The 5,672-nt window shown below is 42.4% G+C and overlaps 1 pseudogene across 1 annotated transcript; it reads left to right on the top strand.

Moving 5' to 3' along the window:
* The first annotated feature begins 3,278 nt into the window (after positions 1–3,278).
* LOC111722315 lies at positions 3,279–3,786 on the top strand (annotated as a pseudogene). Its single transcript, XR_002771148.1, has one exon. The product of XR_002771148.1 is annotated as a cytochrome c oxidase subunit NDUFA4 pseudogene (transcript).
* Positions 3,787–5,672: the final 1,886 nt, after the last annotated feature.

The following is a 5,672-nucleotide window of genomic DNA, read 5'->3' as shown; positions in this document are numbered from 1 at the left end:
AGCCCAGGAGTTGGAGGTTGCTGTGAGCTGTGATGCCACAGCACTCTACCCAGGGGGACAGCTTGAGGCTCTGTCTCAAAAAAAAAAAACAACAAAAACTTTTTAGATGAGGAAACTGAAACGTGGAGGGGTGAGGTACCTTGTTCATGATCACACAACTAGCAAAGCATAGAGCCAGGACTGAGTCCCCTCAGTGGAACAGTTTCCTTGTCTACACCCTTAATTGTTTGTCTCTATTAACTCCTGACACCAGCAACCTGTGGCCTGGAGAGTTGGCAGGTCCTTGGAGAAGAGCAGATGCATCTCTAAAACTGGATTCTGGATGCTGAGTCCCCTAGAACCTAGAGTCCTAGCCTAGTGTGGAAGCTGCCTGTCTTTAAGCAGTTTGGCCTGGAGGTATATGCAACAACCACAGTGGATTGAAGGGGAGGACTGTCCATGTTTTCTTGGAATTTCACAAATGTCCATGATTCTTAAGGAGTTTAGGATTGGTTGAGAATGAATTTTTCAGCACAGGGGTTCACATTTAAATTGAATTAAAGAAAGTTAGGAAATTGATATTTTCTTTACATTTGAGTTTATCACCGTCACATCACTTCTATCACACACAGAAAAAGAGCCTGAAGGATATACACACTAGGTTTTTACATTATTTTCTCTCTTCTTTTTCCCTTGGAGGAGATTGGAGGTTCTATTAGAGAAGAGAAAGGGGGAACTCACAGTTTTTCACTTTATGTGCCTTACTGTTTGTTTTAGTTATGATGGGCTCTTATCGGCAGGATTGTATTCTCCTCCAAATTCATATGTTGAGGTCCCAATGCCCAGTACCTCAGAACAGGACTGTATTTGGAGAAACAGCCTTTAAAAGAGGTAACTAAAGTACAGTCATATGGGTGGGCCCTAATCCAATAGGAGTGTCCTTACAAGAGGAGGAGATTAGGACATAGACACAATAGAGAGAAAACAGCAGACATGGGGAGAAGGTGACCATCTATAAGACAAGAAGAGAAGCCTCGGAAGAAATCTGCTCTGCTCACACCTTGATCTTGGGCGTCTAACCTCCAGAATTGTGAGAAAATAAATTTCTGTTGTTTAAGCCACTAAGTCTGTGTGTACAGCCTTGGCAAACTAATACATGCGCATGGTTGTACTAGTCCTTTTTCTGTTACTATAATAGAATATATTAAATTGGTTAATTTATACAGAAAATAAATTTATTTCTGTTATGAAGGCTAAGAAGGCCCAGGCTGAGCGGCCACACCTGGTGAGGGCCTTCTTGCTGGTGGGTACTCTCTACAGAGTCCCAAGGCAGTGCAGGGCATCACATGGTGAGGGGCTGAGTGGACTACCGTGCTAGCTCAGGTCTCTTTTATTTGTCTTAGAAAGTAACTAGTTCCACTCCCATGATAATCCACTAATTCATTAACTTTTTAATCCATTGATTATAAATGATTAATCCAGAGCCCTCATGATCCAGTCACCTTCCAAAGGCCTACCTCTCATACTGCTGCACTGGGGATTAAATGTCAATGTGAGTTTTGGAAGGGATAAATAGTCAAACCATAGCAATTGTCTTAGGTTGGGCTCTCACAGGTACATCTGGGTAATTATGCACAAGCAGCTTATTTGGGAGGTGATCCCAGGAAGCCCTGAATGGTGGATGAGAAGGGAGAGGGAGACAAGGGAAATGAATCCAGAGCAGGGCACTACCAGGGGCCACTGGAGCTAATTCCCACTGTGGGCCTCTGAAGACTGTAGAACACACTGCCGCTTGTCCGACTTAAGGGACAATTTATCCTCCATCTCCCATTTATCATGGGGGGAAACAGGGTTGTCCAACTGCCCTCTATAGTGGTGAGCTCCTTTCTGTAGACAGAGGAGGCCCTCAGAGAGGGTTGGGGGAGCTTACAATTAGAACTACAGGTGTGCACAAGCAATAGTCTATGATTTATTTAACTTTGTGATCAAAACCAATAAATATTTTAAAAACAGGAAAGTGATTGTATTATTGGCAATAGTTTATTTAACTTTAATATTATAACAATATGATTGCAGGTTCAGATTCTGACACTTGGCCTAGAAATAAAAGTTACCTTCTCTAGACAGGGTGTGAGATGTGACATAAGCCATTTGCTCTCACTGCCCTGGTGGCTTCCTGTGTCAGGCTCCCAGCCCTAGCCTCACTGCCATTCCTAAACTCCTAGGGTTTGGGCTTTGTTAGTCCTAAAGGCCTCTGAGGGTCCTTTGAGTCACTGATATATTGATAAAATTGGAAATGAGAATCTCCATTTCCTACTTTGACTAAGAGCAAATAGCAAAATTTATTTTCCTTGTATCGAAATTAAAACAGAACTCTCAGTGAACTAGAACATCTAAAAGTGAGTTTCCGATCCAGTAACTTCCTACTCTTCCTATTGCTAAATGAGATAGTAATTATTCGATACCTTCCTCTGTGAGAACCAAAATAGATGTTAAAAACTTTAGATAAGGGCAGTGCCCATAGCTCAGTGGGTAGGGCGCCAGCCACATACACCCAGGCTGGCTGGTTCAAACCGGCCCTGGCCAGCTAAACAACAATGACAACTGCAACAGAAAAATAGCTGGGCGTTGTGGCAAACACCTGTAAGTCCCAGCTACTTGGGAGGCTGAGGCAAGAAAATCGCTTAAAGCCAAAGAGTTGGAGGTTGCTGTGAGCTGTGATGCCACAGCACTCTGCTAAGGGCAACATAGTGAGACTAGGTCTTAAAAAAAAAAAAAGCATTAGACAAATTCAACAGAGTTTAATTGCACAAAGAACCATTCATGAGTGGGACAGCCCCTGAAACAGAGTAGACTTAGAGAGACTCTGGTGGGCCGCGTGGTAGAAGAGAATTTATGGACAGAGAAAGGAAAACAACATATAGAAAATGGAAGTGAGGGACAGAAACAGTCAGACTGGTTACAACTCGACATTTGAACACAGTTTGAAAAGTTGCTTGCCTTTGATTGGCTGAAACTCAGTGATTGGCACAAGAGTTGGTTATAGTCTGTTCACACATCTGGTTAGGTTATATATAGTTCACCGTGTATGGAGAAACCTTTAGGCCAAAGTTAAAATACGTAAGAAGGCAGCTTTAGGCTAAACTTAATTTAACATAAATAGTGTGGTAAAGTTCCCAGAAATGGACCTGGCTAGTAACTGCAAGCAAATCAATAATACCAGTAATTTGTAAATTTAGTTCATATAACAGAAATCTCCATGTTTTATTAAAAAATAAATTTTGGGGTACTAGGTGACTTTGGGCGTCCGCATAGTCTTGGTGCACACTTAGTCCAGGTCTTGGCCCGCAGGTTTATTTTTCTTTCCCTGTAGACTAAAGGCCACTGCTGCAAACATGCTTCGCCAGATCCTCGGTCAGGCCAAGAAGCATCGGAGCTTGATTCCCCTCTTCGTATTTATTGGAGCTGGAGGTACTGGAGCAGCATTGTATGGCTTGCGTCTGGCATTGTTCAATCCAGATGCTAGTTGGGACAGAAAGAATAACCCAGAACCATGGAACAAACTGGGTCTCACTGATCAATACAAGTTCTACTCAGTGAATGTGGATTACAGCAAACTGAAGAAAGAAGGTCCAGACGTCTAAACCAAATGTTTCACAATAAAGCTGCTTAGAATGGAGGTCTTCCAGAAGCCATGCGCACAATTTTCCACTTAACCAGGAAATATTTTTCCTCTAAATGCATGAAATCATGTTGATGTATTGTGTTGAGGATCACACTGATTAATAAAAATCCAAAACTTGAAAATAAATAAATAAATTTTGGGCTTAGCACAGTGGCTCACGCCTGTAATTCTAGCATTCTGGGATGTTGAGTCCTTTGAGAGGAGAATCCTTTGTGTTCAGGAGTTTGAGACCAGCCTGCAGCCTGAGCAAGACTGAGACTGTCTCTACTAAAAATAGAAAAATTAGGTAGGCATTGTGGTGGGTGCCTGTAGTTCAAGCAATTCAGGAGGCTGATGGAGGAGGATTGCTTGAGCCCAGGAGTCTGAGGTTTTTGTGAGCTAGGATGATGCCACAGCACTCTACCAACGGCAACAAAGCGAGACATTGTCTCAGAAAAAAAAAAAAAAATGCCTCCAAATATTTTTTTACCTGTGAGTAGGTCAGGCTTGGGATCATGGATCTTTTGTCTTTTTGACTTAAATATCTCCAGAATGAATGATTGGAAAGTTTTTCATTAAAATAAAATACCTTAGGAAAGGTGGGGACTGTCCCTGGGGAAACAGGAGAAAAGGAAATAGAATTAAGTCCTGGGACAAGAGAGGCAGCCAGACTCCAAGCCAGGGGCCTCCTTTCCACCTTCTCCCTCAAGTACCCCTCCCTTACTTTCTGCTCGATTTCCTAGTGACGCTCACAAACTGGGGGGACAAATATAAATGACTAATGACATAAGAAACATTGCTTGTCCTCATTAATAAGCCAGAAAGTGAGAATTAAAACAATAAATGTCTATAAGTCTTAAATAGAAGTCTTGTTAAATCTTAATGAACACTCTTTCACTGGACCCATCATTTTAATGCAGAATATATCCCTCTGGATAAATCACAAAATGAAATTTCAGATTAAAAAGAAACCACACCCAAATGGCAATATGATACCAACATGAAGGTATGCATTTTAGTACTATATAAACCAGACTAAATGAAAACCTGTACTGAGCCGCGTGCCTGGTACCAGGCATATCTTCAACAGATGTTAGCTGCGATTTGATTATTGCCACCCAGTAACCATCCTTCCAACCCAGTATCTCACGGGAACTTTGGAGAATTCTTGTGCATGGGAATCTGATGCTGGATGGAGAGACTCTATAGGGAATTGGGGATGGGGGAAATTGCAGTGCACATTCGCTTCAAGTGACTCCAATTCCCCTTTCAACAACAATGCTCTCCTAAATCCCCCTCTCTTCCAGCTGTCTCCTTTCCTTCCTGCAAGTCTAGACTTTGTCTTCTGCCTATAGATTTTTCCCTATACTCTCTTTGTATTCTTTTCTCTGCCAGGTAATGTGAAATCCATAAAAATTGACCTTAGGTAATTCAGTCTGCTAGAAGAGGTACAAACAAAATTAGTTAGACAAGAAGAGGTTGATCATTGTGACACACCAGAGGTATAAACAGCTCAGTGGAGGGGAGGAATCCTGGGAAGGTGGCAGGTGGCATGGGCACTGGTCTTTTTTCTTTTTTTTTAAGAGATGGGGCCTCACTCTGTTGGTACCATTATGACTCACTGCAACCTAGAACTCCTGGGCTCATGGGATCCTCTTGCCTCAGCCTCCCAAGTAGCTGGGAATACAGGCCTGTGCCACACACCTGGCTAATTTTTAAATTGTAGAGATGAGGTCTCAGCATGTTGCTCAGGCTGATCTTGAACTTCTGGGCTCAAGTGATCTTCCTTCCTTAGCCTCCCAAAGTGCTAGGATTCATAGAAGTGAGCCACCACACCCAGTGAGGCACTGGTCTTTTGAATTGGATTCTGATGAGAACAATGGGAAAAAGTATTTTTGGAAGGAGAAATAGCTTGAGCAAAAACGTAAATGTAGCACAACTCAAGGGTTGATCTTCCCAGCTAAGAGAAGTACTGGGCTAAGAAAGAAGGGGGCTGATCCATATTCTAGAAGGCCTTAAATGCCAAACT

Source organism: Otolemur garnettii, unplaced genomic scaffold (assembly GCF_000181295.1).
Source record: "Otolemur garnettii isolate 467f Iridium unplaced genomic scaffold, OtoGar3 scaffold00006, whole genome shotgun sequence".
Lineage (NCBI taxonomy): Eukaryota > Metazoa > Chordata > Mammalia > Primates > Galagidae > Otolemur > Otolemur garnettii.
This window is presented reverse-complemented; position numbering and strand designations above follow the sequence as displayed.